The 24,418-nt window shown below is 39.3% G+C and overlaps 1 protein-coding gene across 2 annotated transcripts in view; it reads right to left on the bottom strand.

The window, feature by feature from the left end:
- The window catches only part of SPATS2 (spermatogenesis associated serine rich 2), a 94,593-nt gene extending 73,563 nt beyond the window's left edge, over window positions 1–21,030 (bottom strand). The window contains exon 1 of one of the 2 annotated variants that reach the window (XM_031462631.2): window positions 20,878–21,030. The gene's annotated coding sequence lies outside the window, so the exon portion shown is untranslated. The remainder of the gene's footprint in view (window positions 1–20,877) is intronic. The other variant, XM_031462630.2, reaches the window with a different exon arrangement.
- Window positions 21,031–24,418: the final 3,388 nt, after the last annotated feature.

The following is a 24,418-nucleotide window of genomic DNA, read 5'->3' as shown; positions in this document are numbered from 1 at the left end:
CACACTACCTCCATAGGAAAAGCATCTCAGGGACAGGTAACAGCAAGGATCAAGGTTCTGAAGAAGGAACAACCTGGTGCCTGGAGAAAAACAGCAAGGATGTCACTATTGGGTAGAGGGACACGACCAGGGGAAACAGTCATAGGAAATTAGGCAAGAGAGGCAAACTGAGGCCAGGCTCTGTAAAATCTTTTAAGGCCACTTTCAGAACTTTGTCTTTTACAGGAGATGGAAAGCCCCGAGAGGGTTTTGAGCAAAGGAGTGACAACCTGATTTGACTTTTTAGAGGATCATTCTGGATGTCTGTTGAGAACAGACAGTACAGAGACAAGGGCAGAAGCAGAAAAATGAGTCGGATGGTTAACACAATAATCCAAGGAAGAGAGAATGGCAGTTTGAATCTTGGTGGTAGCAGCAGAGTGATCAGATTCAGTACATATTCTGAAGGTAAAACTAGAATAGATGTGAGATGTTACAGAGAGAGAGGCATCATCTAGGTTTAAGGCTCAAGGAACCGGAAGGACATGATATGATGACTGTGGGAAGAATCTTGGGGGAAACATATTAAGTCTGACATGCATATTAGACATCCATCCACATAGAGATGTTAAGTGGGCAATGGGATATACAAGTTTGGAGTTAATATACTTTTGCATCATAATTGTTCCCAGTATGTTTGATCTCTCCAACTGGGAGATCTTAAATCCTTAAGAACAAAACCACCTCACCTTCACTTTACTCACAGGTTATTATCCCCAAGACTATGTACTTACTTTATACACAGTTTTAATAAGATTAGATATCTAGTTTCTGAATCCATAAATGATAGGAACAGCAAATTTAAAATGAGGCAGGGGGAGACAGCAGCTGTAACTGACAACTGACAAAGGAATACACAGAAATTATAAAACACTGACAAAAACTAGAAATATCTAGCATTCTGAGATTACAGTTGTCCCTCAGTACCTATGGAGAATTGGCTTCAGGACCCCTGCAGATACCAAAATCCTTGGATGCTCAAGTCCTTCATACAAGATGTCACAGTATTTGCATATAACCTATACACATCCTCCTGGACACTTTAAGTCATCTCTAGATTACTTATAATACCTAATACAATGAAAATGCTATGTAGCTAGTTGTAAATACAATGTAAATGCTATATAGACAGTTGCCAGCCCATGGCAAATTCAAGTTATGCTTTTTGGAACTTTCTGGAATTTTTTAAAAAATATTTTCAATCTACAGTTGGTTGAATGCACCCATGCAGATACAGAGGGCCAACGACATTTACTATAAAAACAAAGAGCTGGACGTGTATGTCAGTAAGTAACTCCTCAAGGCATCTGTTATACCAAAAATATTTCTAATTATATTTAGTTACATTTAATATAAATAATTTTAAGTGACATTTTAAAAAATATTGCTAATAAAGGCTCATTCTGGATGGCTGTGGGGTCAAATACAGACCTAGTCGTGGCCCCCACCCCCATACAAATGGCTGGCCCTGCACTCATGAGAGCCTTGGCACCATCCTCTCCTTACTCACGACCTCCAATAAATCCTATTTTCCTGTCAAAAAATATAGATATATCGCTAATAAAAATGGAAGAAATGGTATGTAAGAGAGTAAATAAATATCAATCATTTGAAAGTTCTATGTATGTGTTATTCTCACAGGATTAGGTACAAGGGAGCAAATGAAATTATACACATGAAAGTCATTTAATAAACATTTACTTTATCATATAATAACCTTCAATGAAAAAGAATATGAAGACAAATATATGTATGTATATGCCTGGCTGAGACATTGTGTTATACACATTGTAACTGACTGTACTTCAATTTGACAAAAAAAAAAAAAAAAAAAAGAATGAATCAGAAAACAAACAACAACAAAAAAACTTTTACTTGGGACTCAATCTGTGCTGGAAATGGTAGATAAAAGAAAAAGCAAGCCATCTTCAAGCTCAAGTCTCTTCTTGAGAGATGAAAATATAAACAACTAGTTATAATACAATGTGATCAGTGGAATGAAACCAGATTTGGGATTCAGACATCTGTGTTTGAATTTTGCCACCATTTTTGGCTTGCAGTTTGAGCCGCTAACTATACTTATCTTGCCGACCATTCAAAAACAGCAGCAGGCCAGACCTATGAGCTGCAGTTTGTCAGCCTCCGGTGTACAGGAATATTGGGGATAAAGACAGCAATGAGAATAGATGATTCTGCTCCCTGTTCCCCTGGGTAAGATAAGGTTTGGATGTTGGAGAGCCAAAGACAGTCCAGCTGTGGCTGCTGGACATGTAACTTTCTCCCTATTCTCTTTGCCTGGCTAATTCCTGCTCTTTCTGGTCCCTGTTCAAATGTCACTAACGCCAGGATCTGCATTTTTTCCCTCCCTCCCCCAATCTGAGACTAATCCAATGCTTTTACTACAGGCTTCCCAAAAACCCTCACTACTTCTATCAGAGCTTTCACATTAAATTGTAATCTCTTATTTAATTGTCTTTGCTGCTAGACTGTAAATCCAGGTAAGCAAGAAGCTGTCTACTTGCTCCACCTGATCTCCCAACCACCTAGTCCAGTGTCTGGCATGTAGTAAGTACTAAGAAACATCCATTGAAATGAATGAATCTAGCAATAGTCCAGTCTGCCATCCAGCAACAGCTCTTTAAGGACTCTGTCAGGGCACAAATCCACAGGTAGGTTCTGTCCTTCCAAATAACACTTTCCTTTCCCCTCCCAGGACACAAGTCAAACTCTTTCCCTCTTCTAAGTCCTCTGTTTCTTGGCCAGATTTAAGGAATCAAAAGCTGATTCTGCCTGAAACCTCTTCCCTCCCTTCCCTTTCCAACTGTAAAGCTGAGCCTCCCCACTTCCTTATTGTAATCATGTTCCAGCAAGCTAATAACATCATTTGCCAGTTTCCAGGATATTTAAGAATAGGGTACTGAAAACATCCAAAGATTCTACTTTTCAGTAAGAAAGGGGAGAAAAATGGAAGCAGGGAAGGCAAAAACAACAGAAAACAGGAAAGGGAATTCTAGTTTGAAGAGCTGGATTAACAGCTTTTTTACTGCAGACCACTTTGGCCCCACGAGTAGAAAGCAAGTAACAGCTCCAACTCTCTGCCTTTCCCCCAGCCTCTCCACAGGCATCAGCAGTAATAAGACCGCTTTACTCTATTCCCACACCTCTATTCTGCACCTGCTTACACAACAATTTGCCTTGAAACACAGAGACTAATCTCATTATGATCACTGTCCCTCTTTATACCACTAGAACAAGAATCCCAGGACTCGAGTCTTTCCATATCCTCCAACTTTCAACCCCACATGGCTAAGTACATCCCCTTTCATGAACCACCTCTCTTCCCACTCCTCCCTCAATTTCTGAAATCTTTCCAATATCAGCAAAATCCCCTGTATCTTCAACCTCTTGTCTGAATGATCCCTTCACCTTTTTGCTCTGAGTTACCTGAAATCACAGTTTTGCTTTCAGTTATCTGTAATCTCACTGCTGAGGCCATTGCTCTCTCTACAGCCCTACCTATGGCTGTTTTCTGTCCCACACCCCTTATACTACTGGGCCTAGGGGTAGAAAAAGGAGGTATTCACCTTGTACCTTGTTTCCACTTCCAAATTAGTCCCCTTTCTTCCCTCTGAAAAAGGCCTCCAGACCATACCTCCACCTCCCCACCCCCTGCTACATTCATCTGGATAAGCTGGCTCTCTTCTGCTCAAGCCTCAAGCTTTTAGTGCCTATCTCACTGGCCTGTCATAATTCCAGATGATTTCAAATGTTCACCAAGATGACTGCTCTGATACTGTCCTCTCAGTTCCTTGACCTCCTCACATGCAACCATCTTGTCCTCTACCTTACTTTAGCCACTCGTTCCCTGAGTCAATATTCTAGAACTTGTCAATACGGTAACTATGGTCTCTCCACGATCTCTACTTCATCTGCACTCCGCTCTCCAATCACCACTTCCTGTCTTTTCAGGTTGCTCCAACACCGCAACCCCAACAATACTTTGACCCAACCAGGACTTATAAGCCATTGATTCTGTTCCCCTCTCATGTCCTCATTTCCCACCTTAGATTAGAGCTCAAGGCCCATCATTACAATCACCCCCTTTCATGCACCTCAAGACTCCTGCCCCTTCCCTCACTTCATCGTACTTGCCTGGCAAAACACTTACCCTTGTTACACATAACTCCATGTCAAACAACTTACTTACTTAACTACTTACTTATTTTCTAATGAAAGTACTGGGAATGGAACCCAGGACTTTGTGCATGCTAAGCAGGCACTCTACCGCTGAGCTATAACCTGACCCCCATGTCATTTCCTTCTTCCTCGAGCCATCAACACCTCTTCATCTTCACTCCCAAATGCTGCCCTTCCTTCAATTATCCCAGTGAAATAGAAAGCAACTGCCACCACTACTAGCATTGGTTCCCATTTGCCGTGTCTTCTCTCCTGCTAATTACTGTGGATGAACAGACTGCTCCTGTCTATGGTCAACACCTCCACTTTCTTCCCTTTCTCTTTCAAAAATCACTCCAATAGGCTTTTGCTCCCTGATTATACCTCCAAAGCCTCTCCTGCTGTTAACTGCTAAATCCATTGATTAATGTTCAGTCCTCATCCAATTTACATACCTGCAACATCTGGCATGTCAAATATATTTTTATTTTGTCTAAACATTTCCCTCCCCAGAATGTAAGCTCAGTGAGAGTAGGGCTTTTTCTTTTGTTCACAGCTATATCTCTAGCACTGAGAAAGAACAGCGTCTGGCACATGGGACCATATTTCACTGATTCTAAGATGCCTTTTTTCCTTCATATTTTAACATCTCTGAAATCCAAACACAACTGATGACACCTTACAATTGTTATTTGTTTCTTTCAAGCACCTATGACACTACCAACCTGAAACAATTTATAATTAAAATCTCTGCTTGAGTTTTTGATACCATATAGGTAGTGTGAATTCAGACTGAGAACCAGTTCAAATTCCAAAGAAAGTTTTTACCTCTCCTACATAATAACGTCAGGATTGAGACATGCAAGTTGCCTTGCTGTCCCTTTCTGTGTGGTGGGTTTCTCATTTACGTTCTCATGTAGCTTCCCGGCTTTAAGCAGGGACTCTTACAGATCACCCAAGATGGAGCTAGTTCCCTTTTTCAGTAGTACATAAAATAATGGTGCATCTTACAACTGATGGTACCAAAACAGCAATACAAGTATATCATTTAGAGAAATGGATACCAGAAAGTGTTAACTGAAAAAGCTAAAAGTGCCTCTTTTAAGAAAGGGAAATAAAGGAGGAAAGGTGCTTTATTTTTTTTTAACAAACTTTACATAACTATTTGATCCTATAAAGTATGTATACATATAACTTTGACAAAAATGAATCCTAAAACCTAAATAAAAGAAAAAAATTAAATGATCTCTGAGAAAAACAGGAGAGGAAAATATATGCAGACATGGGAAAAATGCAGGGGTCAGAAGGCAGAAATCAATCCCTTGAGTCTATCTGGCAAGGGCAGACTAAAGAGGAAGGACAAAAACAAAGGGAAGAAAAATCTAGAACAGCTTTGCAGGGACTGGAGACAAAGCATGCCAAAACTGCCTAAGATAGAAACAGTCAAAATGTCAGGTTGTTTTAACTGAAATTACAGGGAATAGTACAGAAACAGACTTTCTCAACTGAGCTCTTTATTACCTATCTACATCTCCACCACCTGGATAGTCCGCAGGACACTCACACTAAACATGTCCTTGGTGTAAGAACTGCTTAACTCATATCATTTTCTGGAAAAACAAAAGGTGGGTGGGTTTTGTATACTTACATATAAAGGATTAAGTATGTGTGAGGGAAAAAAAAGAATATCCATAATCCAGCTAAATCAATAATCAATAAAATTATCCAAATTTCCCAAGTTAAAAAAATTAACATGTCTCAATTAAACCCATCCACTCCCATACCTGCCCTTCTTCTTAGAGTGCCTACTCTAGGTAATAGGCATTACTCAGTCTCCCAAATAAGAAACTCAGGAAGTGATGCTAGATTCTTCCCCTTCTTCTCCTACCTTAATCCAGTCACTATCTTAACCTAATATACTTCTAAATTCCCTTGAATTTACCTTCTCCATTCCAGCTACCTTATATCAGGGCTTAATCTCTTTCCTGAGGAACAGCCATAGCTTTATAGTGTTCCAACCATCCTCCAAATAACTGCTGAAAAGATCCTTCTATATTGAATATAAGCCTGCTCATGTAACTCCCCCACTTGAAACCCTCCAAGAAATCTAAATTTGAAGCTTCTCAGCACTGCAAATAAAATTCTTTATCAACTGACCCTTCTCTGGCCTCCATCCTTATTTAAAACTACTTATCTCACTCACTGATTCATTTAGTCAGTCACCGAATATTTATTGAGCACCTAGAATATGCCAGATTCTGTACTAGGCATTGGGAAATACTCTGGTAAACAAAATAAAATGTCCTTACAGGCTAATGGAGGAAATTACTCAATGAATAGATTCATCCACTTAACAAATTTTGTTGCATGACTACTTGTACAAGCAGTGCTGGATATACGATGCTGAGCAAGAAGGTCCCTACCCTCAGATAGTTAGTATCTGAGAGAAACTGTAGAAATGCCTTGAAAATTAAGCTCAGGATGCTATGAGATACATAAGGACAGGGAAACCTGAACCATCTGAGGCATCAGGAAAGACTTCTGAGGAAGTGATATTTGAGATAAGACTGCAGAGATGAACAGGCAATGACAACAGAAGGTGGTGAAGAGCATTCCAGGCAGAGGGAACAGCCTTTGTAAAAGGCTCTGAGATGAGTGGGAGACCAGGACATTAGGGAAAATAAAAAGCCAGAGTAACTAGAGAGTAGCAACGGCCCAGAGGAAGCTGAAAACTTAGGCATTTATTAAATCAAATAAACAGTCACTGTGTTGGGAATAGATGATTAGGGGTAGAAGGGTGGAATCTGAGGAGCCCATTTAAAACCCACTGAAAAGGCTATTACAGTAGTCTAGAGCTGCATCCAACTGATGCACAGGAGCCAAAAGATAAGCATAATATGATACTGCTTTTATAAAGTTTAAAAATTAAAATGCTGTTTTCCTTCTAAGAAGCCATAAATAGGACACATTATTATCTAACAAGCCACTAAGAAAAAAACTCAGCCAATTAAACTCTAATTGATTATAAAACACATCACAAATTCAGAGATTAAAAGGGGGGATGTAGAACATGCATCTAGAACCAATAAAATACTCTTCTACATTACTTGTGTATATATATATATACAAAGTGAAAAACTGTAAAGCATTCAGGGGATTAACAGTCTCTTAATATATTATAGTGGCTACCTCTGAAGGAAGGAGAGCAAAGTCACTGCCATGCTTTCTCTTTTTTTATATACATTTTATTGAAGTATAGCCAGTTTACAATGTTGTGTCAATTTCTGGTGTACAGCATAATGTTTCAGTCATACATGAACATACATATATTCATTTTCATATTTTTTCACAAGTTACTAAAAGATATTTAATATAGTTCCCTGTGCTATACAGTATGAACTTGTTTATCTATCTTATATATATTAGTTCATATCTGCAAATCTCGAACTCCCCAATTTATCCCTTCCCACCCCCCTGCCCCCACCAGTAACCCTAAGTTTGTTTTCTATGTCCGTGAGTCTGTTCCTGTTTTGTAAATAAGTTCATTTCTCTTTGTTTTAGATTCCACATATAAGTGATATTATACGGTATTTTTCTGGTTTGATCATTTTCTTCTGTATTAGCTTGGTTTCTTTTTGGTTTTTGTGACTCTACTGTATGCTTGTGATTTGTGGTTACCCTGCTTTTCAAGTATGTTAACTCTTTACTATATCTGTTTGCTTTAGACTAGTACTCATGTAGGCTTAAACACATCCTAAAAAGAATGAAAAAAAAAAAAAAAGGAGAGGAAAAAAATCTACATTTTCTTGCTCCCCTCTCCCACCTTTTATGATTTTGGTGTCCTTTTTTTTAATCTTCATGTTTATTCTCTTGCAACTCACTGTAGTTATTGCATTTCCAATTATGGTTTTCTCATTTCTGTAGTTCTCTGCTTCTTTTCTATTTAGAGTAGACCTTTCAATATTTCTTTTAGGATAGTTTTAGTATTGCTGAATTCTTTTAGTTTTTTTGCTTGTCTGTGAAATTCTTTATCTCTCCTTTTACTCTAAAGGATAGTCTTGCCAGATAGAGTATCCTAGGTTGCAGCCTTTTCTCATCCAGGACTTCGAATATATCTTGCTACTCCCTTCTAGCCAGCAGTGTTTATATAGGGAAATCAGCTGAAAGCCTTATGGGGGTTTCCTCCTGACCTGGCTTAAATTCCACAGTGTATTATCACAATCACTCCCTTACATATGTCCTCTATTGCCTTGACCCTCTCATGCTTTGTTTTACTATCAGGGTAAAACCTCTCTCTGGTTAAATCTACTCCAAACATACACCCCCTGCAGCTGAATGTGGCTGGAGGAAAAAAAAACCGTACTGACTAATCTCACTTTAAATCCATGACCACAAGCCTCAAGGGGCCCTTAATGCCACCTGGCAATCATACAGTATATCCCGGCTGCAGCCACTCTCTCACTCTCCTGAACAAGTTCACACCTTTTCTCTCCACAGACCTCCATCACCTCCTGCCCACCCTCACTCTCAACTGAGCACTTTGATTCCTTACTCACTGAGAAGATTATAACAACAGAAGAAAACTGTCACAAACTCCTACTGCCAAAGCAATCCATCTACTCGATGGAGGGTTTGAGATATATTTTGAAGATGAAATCAACAAGAATAGGAGATGGATCTGATGTGAGTTGTGAGGAAGAGAAAGCAATCAGAGATGACTTTTAAGTATTTGCTCAAATATTATTTTCTCAGCAAAGCTTTCCCTTAACACCTTTCAGTCTCATCAGTTTCTCTCTCTCTCTCAGATACACACATAGAGTCACATGATCACAGTGTCCCTATCTCCTTTCCTGTTTTTGTTTTGGGGCTCTCCCCTCAATACCAGTTATCACCAACTGAAATATTAAACAGATGCTCCTTTGCTTAATATCTCCCTTCCCCTACAAGAATATAAACTGCATGCAGGCAAGGATTTTTCTGCTTAGTTCACTCATGCATAACAGAAAGACAGTAGGCACTCAAGAAAACTTTGTTAAAGAAATGAAATGTTCCCAGCAGGAGCAAATGGTTGGATGGTGGTGTCATTCACACAGAAAAAGTATACCTTAACAGTGGAAAGAATTTAAGTCTTTGTACAAAGGAGCTTATAATCTAGTGACAGAAAGACACTGAAACACGTACTTATAACATATTAAGACTCTGATTTCTTAAATTTATGATAAAAGCAAAATTGAAGAACTAATATTCCATGATCCCATTTTTATCAAAAATGTACACTTTCATATATGCATACACATGTGTACATACATACAACACATATAAACATACCTCTGCACCTATACAGAAAAAGTTCTGAAAGGAAAAATGCCAAACTATTAGCCTATGGGGTGAGAATAGTAGTAGGTATGCAGAATGAGACTGAAGAGGGGGTGGGGAGACTTTCACTTTTCACTTTATACATGTTTTACAATAACCACATTACTCTCATAATTTAAAAAAGAGAGAAGGAAAAATTTTCTTCCCTAAAAGGAAAAAAATTATAATTAACAGATTAACATCCAGGGTGTAAAAAACTATAAAACCAACAGAAAATCCAATTTAAAAATGGGCAAAACACATAAAAAGACAATTTACAAAGAAATATAGTCAATAAACATATAAAACACACTCAACTTCATGTTTAACCAAGAAAAATAAAACATTGTTTTAATTCATCAGGTAATAGCCTATGTTTTAAGTGTGTAAGTTTGTTATCCACAACTGCTGGTAGGAGTGCAAACTGGTATTTTTTTTAAAGTAATTTAGTGAGCAAAGTAAATAATGTTATACTCCAAAGAATAATAAATGTCCATAATTCTATAATGTGTAAATAAATTATTAAATAAATAGGCGACAAAGCACAAGTCTCCTTAATTCTAATTAATAAATGTAGATGTAAAAGGGAAACAAACTAACCATTACGATACCACAGTAATAACTGCTGCAGGCAAGATCCACTGATGAATGCTAAAGTTAACAGGTGAACTTTTAAAGAAAAGCAGTGTATTTGCATAGCCTCAAACTATTGCCCTAAAATATCTACTGCGGAGGTTTAAACGTGTGTCCAAATTCTTTTAAGACTTCTCCCTCCAGAAGGTGGAACTTAATTCCCTTCCCCATAAGTGTGGGCTGGACTTAGTGACTCACCTTTAACAAACAGAGTACAGAAAGAGAAAAGCAGAAATTCTACAGTGATGAAACCCCGCAGATATCCCCTTAAGTAATCAAGGTTAACATCACCAGTACTAAGACATGTTGATGCCATCTACCCTGGATACAATGTGATGACAAGGGCCCATCACCTCTGTGGTATTCTTCCCCCCAAATCTGTAACCTCTGTCTGATCACAAGAAAACATCAGACAAACCTATACCTGACCAGTACTCTTCAAAAGTGCCAAGACATTGAAAAAGACAAGGAAAAACTGAGAAACTATCACAGACTGGAGGACACTTGAGAAATGATGGCTAACTGCAATGTGGAATCCTGGACTAGATCCTAGAAACTTTTAGAACATATGTGGAAAAACTGGGGAAATCCAAATAAAGTCAAACTTAATACTGTTGTACCAATGTTAATTTCTCAGTTTTGATAAATATACTATGGTCATAGAAGACATTAACAGTAGCAGAAGGTAGGGAAAGGGTATATGGGAACTCTCTGTACTATCTTTACTCTTCTGTAAGGCTAAAATTACTTCAAAATAAAAAGTTGTTTCGAAAAAAGCAATTTGGCAAGGTTCACCAAAATTTTTAGAATAATATATCCTTTATACCCAGCAATTCACTTCTAGCAACCTACAGAAACACTCATATATATCCAAAAAGAAGCCTATAATAAAAGTATTCATTGAAGCATTGTTAGAAACTACAACAGAGAGATGGATATAGATATAGGTATAGATCTAGATATATCTTCACCAATTGGGAAATGATTAAAAAAATAGTGTATGCATAATATAGAATGAACACCTTGCAGAAATTAAGAGATTAAAACAGATCTGTACATACTGATGAGAAAAATCTCCAAAACATATTAAAAAGAGGAAGTTACAGAGTAATAAATGACCATACATTTACATATGTATATTAAAACATTTCTGTAAGTGGAACAATCTGAAAGGATACACACTAGGCTTATAACAGGATTACTTCCGGAGAGAGGAAATGTTACTGGGGAGGAGAGTTACTATAGGAAGGACAAGGGTTAAGGATCAAGGTAAAGGGAATCTTTCACTTTTCACTCTATATATTTCTATAATGCTTGAATTTTTTAATACTTATAAATTACTTTGCAATAAAAAATAAGGAAAAAATTAGTATTTCATACACTATAAAAATTATTTATCAGCAAAGAATAACCTGGAAGGACATACTTCCAGAAAGTATTACCAGTGACTGCCTTTGGGGAAGAGAACTGGAAAAATTATTTCCACCATTTACTTCCAGACTCTTCAAATGTTTACCATGCGCATGCACTAATTTTTAAAAATTTAACATGCATTTTTAGAAGTACACTATGATAATCTGCTATTATGAAAGTATGCTACATGTTTAAAAGCCCAAAAGGTAGTGTTTGGTCTGCCTGAGAGACTTTAGGAAGGCCAGAGTCCCCAACAGACCCAGAAGGCATTCCAGGCAGAGTTCACAAAGTGGGCAAAGGAACAGAGGCATCACAAAACATAGAAGGGTTCAGAGCTGAGGCATAAAGAATAAAGCTTGGGAGTGCAGGGGGAGAGGGCCTTCAGGAAGAATCTGAATAAACACCAGTTCCTGAAAGCACACTGCTTTTTGCTGCCTTTTTCAAGAAAATAATCAAATACAGATTTGCATACAGTATATTCTGTATGTTCTGCCTAAGCTACTGCCCTACTCCAAACCATGACATAGTGAAATGAGTATGCTTACCCATAAACCTGGCAGAATATTCATCAGTTCAAAATGGCACAATCCTGACTAAAGGGCAAGATTCTAAATTAATAATTACTTTGATCCCCTATTCTCATCTATCTTCTTTTGACCAGCCCATAAAGCCAAGCTGCAAAAAGCATAAAAACAATGATGATACATCAGCTGCATACCATTAAATATAAAAAGTAGGCTTCCCTGACCCAGTTTTCAAAAAATTTTGACTGTGGCATTTATAACAATGTCTCATAACAGGGTAGAACAAAGACAACCTAAATCTCAGCTATAACTAGATGGCACTACTGCTTTATAGTTCTTAGGAATAAACTAAACATTGATGAAATACTGATTTCTGCCAAAGATAAACTGTTTTTATGTGTTCCTAATTTCTTGATCGGCAGGCATCAATCAAAAGAAAATTATCAACACTGACATAGTCAAATCCTTATTGACAACAAATGATAGGTTTTGTTGCCTCTCCACTCCTATTTGGAAAAACTAGGCAAAGTTTCCTTTCAACTTAGGCCACATGTAGAAAAATAATTATAACTTAATGTTTACTGAGTGTGTACTACATGTCCTCACTGGTCTAAGTGCTTTATAACCATTAAAGGCAATGGTCATGCATACAAATAGCCAATAGGCACATGAAAAAATGCTCAATATCACTACTTATCAGAGAAATGCAAATCAAAACTACAACGAGGTATCACCTCACACCAGTCAGAATGACCATCATTCAAAAGTTCATGAACAATAAATGCTGGAGAGGCTGTGGAGAACGGGAACCCTCCTGTACCGTTGGTGGGAATGTAGTTTGGTGCAACCATTATGGAAAACAGTATGGAGGTTCCTCAAAAAACTAAAAATAGACTTACCATATGATCCAGCAATCTCACTTCTGAGCATATATCCAGAGGGAACACTATTTTGAAAAGATACACACACCCCAATACTCACAGTAGCACTATAAACAATAGCTAAGACATGGAAACAACCTAAATCTCCATCGACAGATGACTGGATAAAGAAGTTGTGGTATATACATATATACAATGGAATACTACTCAGCAACTAAAAGAATAAAATAATGTCATTTGCAGCAACATGGATAGAGCTAGATGATCATACTAAGTGAAGTAAGTTAGTCAGAGAAAGACAAACATCATATGATATCACTTATATGTGGAATCTTTAAAAATGACACAAAAGAACATATTTACAAAACAGAAAGAGACTCAAAGACAGAAAACAAACTATGGTTAGCAGTAGGGGAGGGGCAAGAGGGGATAAAATGGGAGTTTGGGATAGGCTTATACAAATTACCATATACAGAATAAACAACAAGGTCCTACTGTATAGCACAGAGAACTATACTGAATGGCTTGTAGTACTCTGTAATGAAAAAGAATATATATGTGTGTATATATATATGTGTAACTGAATCACTATGATGTACAACAGAAACTAGCACACATTGTAAATCAAAAATAAATAAATAAAACTGGAAAAAAAAAAGGCAACGATCATAACTCAACAAAAAGATAATCTAATTTTAAAATGGGCAAAGGACTTAAATAGACATTTCTCCAAAGAAGATATACAAATGACCAATGAGTGCCTGAAAAGATGCTCAACATCACTAGTCACTAGTAAGGAAATGCAAATCAAATTCACAATACCATTTCACACCTACTAAGATGGCTACAATCAAAAAAGAAATAGGGAAAATAACAATTGCTGACAAAGATGTGGAGAAATTGGAACCCTCTTACATTGCTGGTAGGAATATAAACTGGTGCAGCTGCTGTGGAAAACAGTATGGCAGTTCCTCAAAAAGTTAACTATAGAAATACTACATGACCCAGCAATTCCATTTTTCAGGTAAAGACCGAAAGAACTGAATACAGGTATTCAAACAAACACCGGTATGTGAACGTTCAAAGCAGCATTATTCACAGCAGCCAAAAGGGAGAAATGATACAACTGCCCATCAACAGATAAATGGATAAACAAAATGTGATATATCCATACAGTAGAATAGTATTCAGCTATAAAAAGAAATTAAGTGCTGATATATGCTACAACACGGACGAACATCAAAACCGTTATACTAAGTGAAAGAAGCCAGACACAAAAGGTCATATATTGTATGACTCCATTTACTGAAATATCCAGAAGAGGGAAACTCGCAGAAACAGAAAGCAGACTGGTGGTTACCAGAGACTAGGGGAGGGGAGACTGAGGAGAGACTGCTTGATGGGTATGCAGTATCCTTCAGGGTTGATGCAACACTTCTGGAACTAGATACAGTGATGACTATACAACACTGTGAATGTACTAAGTACCTCTGAACTGTATACTTTAAAAGGGTTAATTTTATGTTATGTGAATTTCATCACACACAAAAAAAAATCCAATAGTCATGACAACTCTGTAGCAGGGATTAACTGCTGTACCAATTGTGCAGCTTCAGAAACAGCTCAGAGAAATTAAATGACTTGACCAAATCCAGAGGGAGTAAGCAGAGAGACAGAGATTCAGAGCCAGATTTGTTCACCAGATTTGTGCTTTTTCTTCTTTATGTTCATAGAATGTAGGACCTTGATAGCCCCTCTTCCCAACAATTAAAATTTTATGCAGAGCTGTCCATAATCCAACTTATCAGCAACTCCTACCTGATACAACTAACACTTCTGTGCTCTTAACAAACATTATACAGCTTCCCTATTTTAATTATAAATTAGGAGAAAAAATCATAACATGGAAATATTATAAATATACCATCAGTATTGGCTTGATCGTAACTAATACCATTCAGTAGATCCACATTTCAGGCATCAAAAAGTCCAGCTGCCAAGAAGTTTAATAATATACTTGGGGCTATTTCACAATTGAAACGATTAGCCAGTAGAGTATGAAAGGATCATGTGTTCTCAGATTTACTGCCCAATCAAAAATGTAATCATGTAAAAATTGCATATAATTCTACTTAATCTTACTTAAATGTTAAGATTTCAGGTATCAAGTAACACGATGAAGGTGCCAAATATCCCTCCTTTTTCGGGAGCTTTTTCTACTTCATCAGGTTAGATGCCCTAACACGAATTTAGCCATCACTGCTGTTGTGTTGTTTCCTGTGCTCCCAAATTACAGTAACATCACATAACAATACATTGAAGTCTAACTTACTGGATCATAATAATATTATGGGCTGGCAGACAAATGACTAATGTCAAATAACTTTTAAAAGACTTCCATAAAATACAACCTTTGAATAGTGACAGAGGTAAAAAAGATTACCCAACTAAGCTCTGTTTAAAGTATTATCAACTTAATAAGAAATTAACCATCTCAAGAAACCTAGGGTGTACTGACTAGTAAGATACAATAAAACATCAGGTTTGTATCTAAGCTAAATGGCTGACTTAGTTTGTGGTAGTCTGTACCACCCATTAATCAGGTACAATACTCTGATTTTCTGTCATTCCATCTTAGTTATAGATGAGTTTCACTGTTTTCATCAAATGTGAGGGAGCTTCTAATGATGAGATTCTTGTACTGAGGACTCGTGTAGGATATGCAGGTAGGTTATGATGGCAATTTACTATAAAGATATGAAGATAACCAAACAAAGTAAGCAGAAGAGTCACTTCTACCACACACTAGGGCACCCTTCATAAATGAAGATATCTTCATTTATCTAACATGACCCATCCACACCCATAGAACAGTCTCATCACAAACTTCCTTCTCCTCAGTCCCAATACTCTTTAGCCAATGCTAAAGAAGAACACACACATACTCCACAGCTAGTAATCATGTCTTTTACTAATTAAGTCATATAAAAATCCTTCTTACCAGCAATCCAACGTTGTCATTTAAGGTTTGAACTAGTAAGAATCCCTGTGTAAACCTCAACCACAAATTAGTCATAGGACAACAACTGCAGAAGTTGCCTTTTAGCTGATAGCGATGTCCTCAGACCCTGTAGAAAAGTTTTAAGGGCCTGGGGTTGCTGAAGAATCTGTGTGGAAGATGGATGTATATTTCAGGAACCCACCCTAAACAGCTGTCATAGTGGATTTGAACATAAAGAGTAAATGCTGGCCTCTGGCCAATCCTTAATATCCAGCAACCTCAAGATAAGGTGTTTAGAAACCTTAAGTCTTTTTAAAATATTTCAGAATCAACAGATTACATCCAAAGTAAGTGTGGTCTCACTAAGACTCCTATGACGCTCTCAGAAGATGGCATGTGAGCCTGAAGTCCCTCTGTAAACCAATAATCTCAAGAAACAAGATGGAAGGATAATTAACCTCTTTGTGACATTTAGAAAAAATGAAATGGGAGGTTAGATCCATTCTAAGAGACAGTTCACTGGCAATCTGCAGCTACTTCAATCTGTTTGGTATTATGTGACATCTCTTTCTCTCTCTCCCTCTCTCAAATACATATAAAAGGAGAGAGAAAAAATGGAATCAAATAACACTTTCTGTATTACATTACCTTCTGGAAATATTTAAAGCATATAGCAGGGACTCAAACTTTTTTCAGTGAATAAAGAAGGGATACAGAAGGTAAGCAATACTCAGCAGCTCATACATGTAAAACATTTTTAAATGGAAAAAGTACCCTGAATCTCAAAGGTAGCAAAGTAAACTGAAGATGCTCTACACTATTTTTCCCCCTTAACTGAGGCACTGGGGATTGAACCCAGGACTTTGTGCATGCCAAGCATGCACTCTACCGCTGAGCTTTTCCCCCCACCACCTATACAATATTGACACATTTTTCAAATACACATACAGATAACCTTTTTAAGATAATCATCCACATTTATAGATACTTATCTTTCCACTGGAAAGATCTGTATATAACAAATGGTTCCTTCACACTGAATACATTTCATACTTAAGAACTTAAAATCCCATTTTCCTCATCAACTCAACAGTCTAATAAAAGATTTTCAAAAGTAGTTTCATTGCTGAGTTGAAGTATACTTTACTGTGCTTGCTAGATGTCTTGATACATAAATATAAGTAGGCAGAAGCTAAGAGAGAGCCATGAAAACTGAATAAATCATTTCCTTTTTAATGATTTCCAGTGTAAGTATCCTTCAAACAGTACAGAAAAAGTCAGAAGAGGAAACAGCAGCCCTCAAACATAAGGTGAAGTGCTCTTCAGGTGAACACATAATAAAACCACCATTTAAAAGTAACCAAACTACCACAAAAAACTAAACATAGGACTACCATATGATCCAAAAATCTCACTTCTGGTTATACACCCAGAAGAACTGAAAGCAAGGACTCGAACAGATATTTGTACACCAATGTTCACAGCAGCATTATTCACAACAGCCACAAGGATGAAATAACCCATGTCCATGACAGATGAATGGATAAACAAAATGTGGTATATGCATATAATAGGACATTATCATTCCTAGAAAGTAATAAAATTCTGACACAAGCTAAAACATTGACGAACCTTGAAGATACTGTGCTAAATGAAATAAGCCAGACACAAATGGACAAACACTATATGATTCCACTTACATGCAGTACCTAAAATAGTCATATTCCTAAAGACAGAAAATGGAATAGTGGCTGCCAGGGGCTGGGAGAAGACAGGAATGGGGAGTTATTGTTTAATAGGTACAGAATTTCAGTTTGGGAAGATGAAAATGTTCTGGAGATGGATGGTGGTAGTGGCTGCACAGCCATGTGACTGTACTTAATGCCACTGAACTGCAGATATAAAAAGTGATTTAAATGGTAAATTTTGTGTTATTTACAATTTTTTTTTTAAGTAACCAAGCAAGAATGATAGTCAAACCTTTATGGCAAAAACATACCAAGAAAAGTGGTAAGAGTCTACAATAGGCATGCTTCACTGTCACCCTCCAGAGCCTAGATGACTTACCTAAAAGTCAAGGCTTCGGAATAGGAGGAACGGATATGCCACTTTCATGCTGCCACAGGTATATATCAATATTATATTATCAGTATATAATGTGAATATATTAGTAGGTGAATTATATTCTACAGTAGATCATTTGCTAAATAATGAATGGGCTCCCGTTCCCAACAATTAAATCAGAAACATATAAGCTTTACCTTCCAGTCTGCACTGTGAGCAGCAAGACTGCAATAATCAGCTTTACTTCTAACAAAGAAGCACAGTGGATCCTAAAGAGTGACTTTAAGTTTCCAGTTTTAATATGGTGGCTCTATAATAGAAACTGTAAGCAGCAAAATAATAATAATAAAATAATAATAATACATGCAAACTTCCTTCACCATCATTATGAAGTTTCTTAACCTTTCTGAGACATCTAAAATATGAGGATAATGCTTACAATTTCTTTATAAGGGTTGTTTGACGATCTAATAAAGTAGTACATATAAAACACAGAGTTCAGTCCCGAGAAAACACAAATACTTAACAAATAAAAATTTCCTCCCCTCCTGCCATTCACTAGTATCTACAGCCTTTGCTACTCCTGGATCCGCCTCCAGGGACTAGACTGATGTTTAGGCCAGTAACCTCTGGCTCCTCCCTGAGGCCCCAGCTGTTTCTCTCAGTTCTAGCTGTTTTACTGCTGGTTTCTAGGCGGATGCTGTCTATATTTAAAGACAATGCCAGTATCAACTGTGGACTCAACAGGTGCTTGGAGGGCACTTGGGCACTCAGGACTTCTCTATTGTTTTCCAGAGTTAATTGGTTTTGGCTCCACAACTGGCTGCCTTGACTTCTACAGGAAGAGTGCCACGTATGCATAGTACTTCAGCAGTACACTAGACTAAACAGAAAATTAAGCATGCTCACAGGACAAACCTTTAACAAGACGTTTTTGCCTATTATCTGGACCCCAGAAGATCTGTTAAATCACAGGAGCAATAAACCTTCAATAAACTCTACAGATGTAGCCCCAGTAAACCCAATCTTCATCTAAATGACTATATCAGACCCAAGTTTCAACCAATTCCTGCTGCTAGCACTACAACCAAGACTGGGAGGAAGAGAGCGCAGGAACAACAATCAGGCAGAGAAGATTTAAAGAAGGCATCTAACAGAGCTGGATCTGAATTCAGCTTTATTTACTAGCTTTAGTAAGTTATTTAACCTCTTACTTTACCAAAAAGGAAGTAACTGTGAGGATTAAATTAACCAAGATAATACATGCAAAATAATCTTAGCACCTTGCCTAGCCTACTGTAAGACGTCAATAAACAGCCTCATTATTACTAATGAGGAAACTGCACTCACCTCCTGCTTTGTTCAGTTTTTTTAACATAGAAAAGTGACAATTTAGATCATCATTTTTGGACCTTTATTAAGTAGTCTAATGCTACTATCCAAGACATAGCTGAGAGATATAAACCTTCTGAAAAATTCCCAGAAATCTTAGATGAGTCAGCAAAACTTAGTGCCCAATAAATAAAAAGCTTTAATATGGACTATTTATGAACACATGATAATGACAATTTCAAAATCAGCAATCTTGTATCTAAAACCACTCAGAATCTGGTCTGGAAATCCAAGTATCAAGGAAATGCAAAGATCATAACTCCAGAAATACTTTCTCACAATATTTTCAAATCACCTTAATTCCAACTGGAAGGTACAAAGCAGCCTGATAATTTGAAATCAGTATCAAGAATTTCTTGAGACAAAATCCAAACTCTCTCCCACAAGCATAAAACCAGTAACAGATGGTACATGATAATTTCTCAGTGAGAAACTGTAATTCTAACAAAGTACAGATAACTTAGATTTTTATCAAGGTTGTTCATCACCTTTTGGTCTAAATGAAAACAAACTCTTGGTTCTCCCCCAAACATCCTAAACTCTGCATTATCACTGACCTAACTCAAAGCAAGATGCCTACTTTTAGTGATCTGTCCTCTCCTGGTTCATTAACCACAGGTAAATTACATACAGAGGGGAAATAAATATTACAGGCAGGTTTTATCAATGAAATGGACTACAAGTGATAACCAAGTTATTAAAAGAGCGGCTTGCACTACTTGGCAGTGGGACATGCCAGAGAAAGATTCACCTTATAAAAGAACCCAGTCATCCTGGATGAATTAGGAGAAAGATGCCACTCCAATCAACCTACCCTATACTCTGTAACTGGATTTACCCTTCTGCTTTAATTCAAGCCCAAACCACGTCTGTTTTATTTCTCTGTCCCTCTCTGCTTTATTTTCCGTTTCCTGCTCCCCTCATTCCACGAATGTCCTTCTATCTCTTATTTTCAAATCCCACTTTGTCCCCAAATCCTAGGGACTTCGGACACCCACGCAGATGACCTTAACGCATCCGCGCACAATTCCCAATTCACTGTACTTCTCATACCAAATGATCCATTCTTTCATTCCTTTCGATCTCGTTGTTTCTTAAAATCCAGTACCCTACACACGCTCACACCAGAGTTCCCCCTCACTCCATTGTTTCCCCGGCCTATGCCTCAGGAAATCCCCCAACTCGGACCCGTGTGCTTCGGCCTGCCCCACTGACCCCAGAAACCTTTCACCATCTGGCACTCCCAAGTCCCAAAGGGCTCACGTCCCCCTCCCCCTCGGTACCCCAACCCCCAACAACTGCCCCCTCCCCCTGTGCCCTCTCTCAGTCCCGCTCTCTGCACCTCAGTGATCCCCCTTCACCCCCTACAAACCCCTCCACTCAGCACCCTCAGCCTCACCTACCCCAGGCCCCCGCAGTCGCCGCGTCCCCCTAGTTCCGGCTCGGCGTCCGGGACGCTCCGGGGTCTGAGAAGAGGAAAGGAGCTCCTCTGCGTCTCCTCCTCCTCTTCTAGAGCCGCCGCCGTCGCGCTCCTCCCCCAGCTCTCCCGGAGCCGGACGCCGCCCCGCCCCCACCGCCCCCACCGCCCCCACCGCTCCTTTCCCTGCTTCCCCCTTCGGCCGGGCGGCGGACTGTGAATCGCAGCCGAGGCTGGGGGCCGGAGTGCCAACGGATCCACACCAGTCTCTCCGGTGCTAGAGCTCTTTGCCCCGCCCCGGAGCCCGCTCGGGCGCGTGCGCGCTGGCCAGCCAGCGCACAGGGCGCGTGCTCGCGCCGGCGCGAACCCGGCGCGCTGAGCTCGAAGCCGTTGTAGCCAACCCGCGCGCGAGCGCGGCCCAGGCGCGAGGCGGCCCGCGAGCCCGGGGCCTGCGTGCGGAGAGGCGCGGGGCGGGAGACAGCCACCAGTACGTCGGGTTACCGCCCCTCTCGTGACCGGATCTCGCGGTCTCACACCGCCTGGCGGGTCGTGGGCCTGAGTTTAGGGAGCTCGGCCGTAGCCGGGGATTGGGAAGAAACAGGAAGAGACGGGATTGGAAGAGTGGGTCGGGAACAAACTAGATAGGAGTGGGGACGAGTGGGAAACGAGGTCGCACGCACGTGCAGAACGGCTCGCGCCAAGAAAGAGCGGGGCGACGTGGGGGTGGGAGGATAGCGTGGACTGGGAATTGAGGGCCCGAGCTGGAACTGCCGGAAAGAGCCGAAACTCCCCCGGAGGTTGCCGAAGGCGGCCGCCTCGAGGGAAGCGTTGCAAGGGGCTTTTCTCTCTAGGTCTAAGCCGGGACTCGGTCTCCCAGGCTGCTCGCCTTTTCAGCGCTACAACTCCGCCCCGACGTATTTCCAGCACTTTCCCCATTGCTTTCTTCCCGACCCAAGTTTTACTGCAAAAGGCCATTTCAGAGCCACCGGCTGAAGGAAACGTCCGGACTCCCCAGCCACTCAGCCTCCTGGGAATCCATCGGGGCTGGTGCGTGGTGTTGGGGGGAGGTTGCGCCTTCCGGACCTGGCGCAGGATAACCTCAGCAGTGAGTTGAGGATTCTCTGCCACGTCCGCTGGACATACTGCCCAAGTCCATTTCTGTGGCATCCATCTATGCTGCTGGCACAGATGGGGGTCAGGCACATTGCCTGTTTTACGTTTCTGTCAAATACTCTAATGTCTTCATGGTCAGATTCCCAAGCACCCCAGGATAAGAACGATCTCTAATATGTGTACATCTTTCTAGCAAGTGTCCTCCGTGTGTGAAGCACCCACCCCACAGCCAACAGATCAGCCATCTATTAGGAGCGACTAGAGGCTGGATGTTTAGACAATCAGCATTGGAAAGGTTAATCAGAATCTATCCCCACGTTCTTATTTTTTGAGGCCAAAGCATAAGGGGCACTGGACACCAACGACAAGCCCGAGAGTGTGTGTGAGTGTGTACAGACACCACAGGCACAATGTAGTTTGGTTTCCACATGTTTGTTATTGCCGTTGCAGTACATGTAGTGGGGTCCTGTAGTAGATCTCTACGAAGTCATTTGGTCCTTTGGTTTTTAAATTTGCAGAGGGTGGAAGGGTCAAAAATCCTCCGGAGCCCACTGGCCCCTGGTTAATAATTCCTAATCTGATCCAACCATATTTACAGATCTAAAGAAACAGAAGATGAGGTCATCCAACTAGTTAGGGCACTACACCATGTGTTGCTTATTACTGAATCTTCTTTCATTTACTAAATTGGCCACTCAGTGAGTGGTAGGCATTGTTCTAAGCATGGGTCACTTACAAAGAACAAAACTAGATCATTATCCTCCAGGAAAGTATCCAGTTGTACTGGAGGATAAAAGCTATTAAATAATTAACTATAACATGTGATAAGTGCTGGAACAGAAAACTGCAAAGTGGTATAGGAACAAAGAGGAATGAGTGACTAATTCTTCCACAATTCCCCTTTCTTCCCATACAGCATGGGATGGGATGATATGACCCTGGTTAGTAGGAAACGTCTTACTGAAGAATAGGACCTGAACCAACAGGATCCAAGATCTTGTTCTAGAAGGACTGATTTCACCTATCCATAGTCACTTGGGAAACACCTTCATTGTAGTACCTGATGCTGCTGCAAAACCAATGTATTTTCTTTGGGAGGAAAATTAAATCCTCACTCCTGGAAACCTTACAGCCTGTTAGGAAAGACATGATTCCTTTCCTAAGAGAGCCCCTGGTCTAATGAGAGTTTTTATAGGTGGGTATCGCACTCAAGGAGAAGGGAGATGGATTAAGGAACATGCCTAGGCCCAATCTATGACAGCTGTCGAAACATCACTGGAAATCGAATGAGAGGAAAAATATCTAGCTAATCTCCTCTAAGTGAGAGTCCTGAGTATGGTTGAGAATATTTTGCTAAGTCCCTGGGGTGACAGTAGGGGTAGACTCTTCACAGGGATTTTACTCAAAAAATAATGGCCCTCCAAGGAGGGCAGGTCATATAGAGTGTATGTTTTGTTGAGTGGGATTTCCAAGAGGGCTACTGCAGCTCATGACCCACCTTGGCCCTTTTCTCCATGCAGCACTCTCTTAAAGGACATTGAACAAATGTTTCAAAGTACCTTTTGGACCTGGGTTATTAATTTTATCACTGTTCTTTATATTACATATACATTTTCCATTTTATATGCTGTACTTTACAATAAAAGAAAGTGATCATTGCCTGCTTTGAATTAGTGGCAAATTCTTTAAAATCTGCCTACAAATTATATTGGAGGAAAAGAAATCCTGTAATAAATTCAACATGTAATTCTTGTGGCCCACTCAGAAGAAAACACAAAAACAACCAAATTTCTGAAATGATTAGAGTAACTGCTAAGGACTACAACAGAAGATATTTAGAGATAACATCCATATGTCTCAGTTCAGCCTTAAGGGAATTTACCCCAGGTTACCTAATGAGTGAGGCAAAATTGGAATTAAAGATAAATCATGACAGGAAACTTCACCTTGGCAGATATATTCATGTTAATACATGACCTAATTTAATATATTTCCAAAGTAGATCCTTGAGATCAGAACTTTTCTCATATTTTTGTTTGAGTTGATATTTTGTATCCGAAATGATTGATTGCCAATTTCATGTTTTCCTTAGGAAAAAAAAGACTGAAGTTAAGATCTCTTTTAACTAAAGCTGAAGTCACAACAGGAATGACGACCAGCAGAGAACATCACATAAGGGTGAACATTTACCTTTGCTTAGACTACCTCTGATACCTAAGGATATTCATGTTGGCAGTCCACACTGTTTGTCTTAGAAAATTAGTTTCATGGGATGCTGAATAGATGTTATCTGAAAAAACTGCTCCAGGTCCAAGTAGTTTGAGAAATTCAGGTGAAATCAAGATAAATTGGTTTCTTTACTTCCCAGAGCATTTAATACGGTAATGTGCTTTGTTAATTGAAGGGAGAT

The sequence above is a fragment of the Camelus dromedarius genome, chromosome 11 (assembly GCF_036321535.1).
Source record: "Camelus dromedarius isolate mCamDro1 chromosome 11, mCamDro1.pat, whole genome shotgun sequence".
In the NCBI taxonomy this organism is placed as follows: domain Eukaryota; kingdom Metazoa; phylum Chordata; class Mammalia; order Artiodactyla; family Camelidae; genus Camelus; species Camelus dromedarius.
Note: the sequence above shows the minus strand (reverse complement) of the source record. Positions and strands in the feature narration are given on the sequence as shown.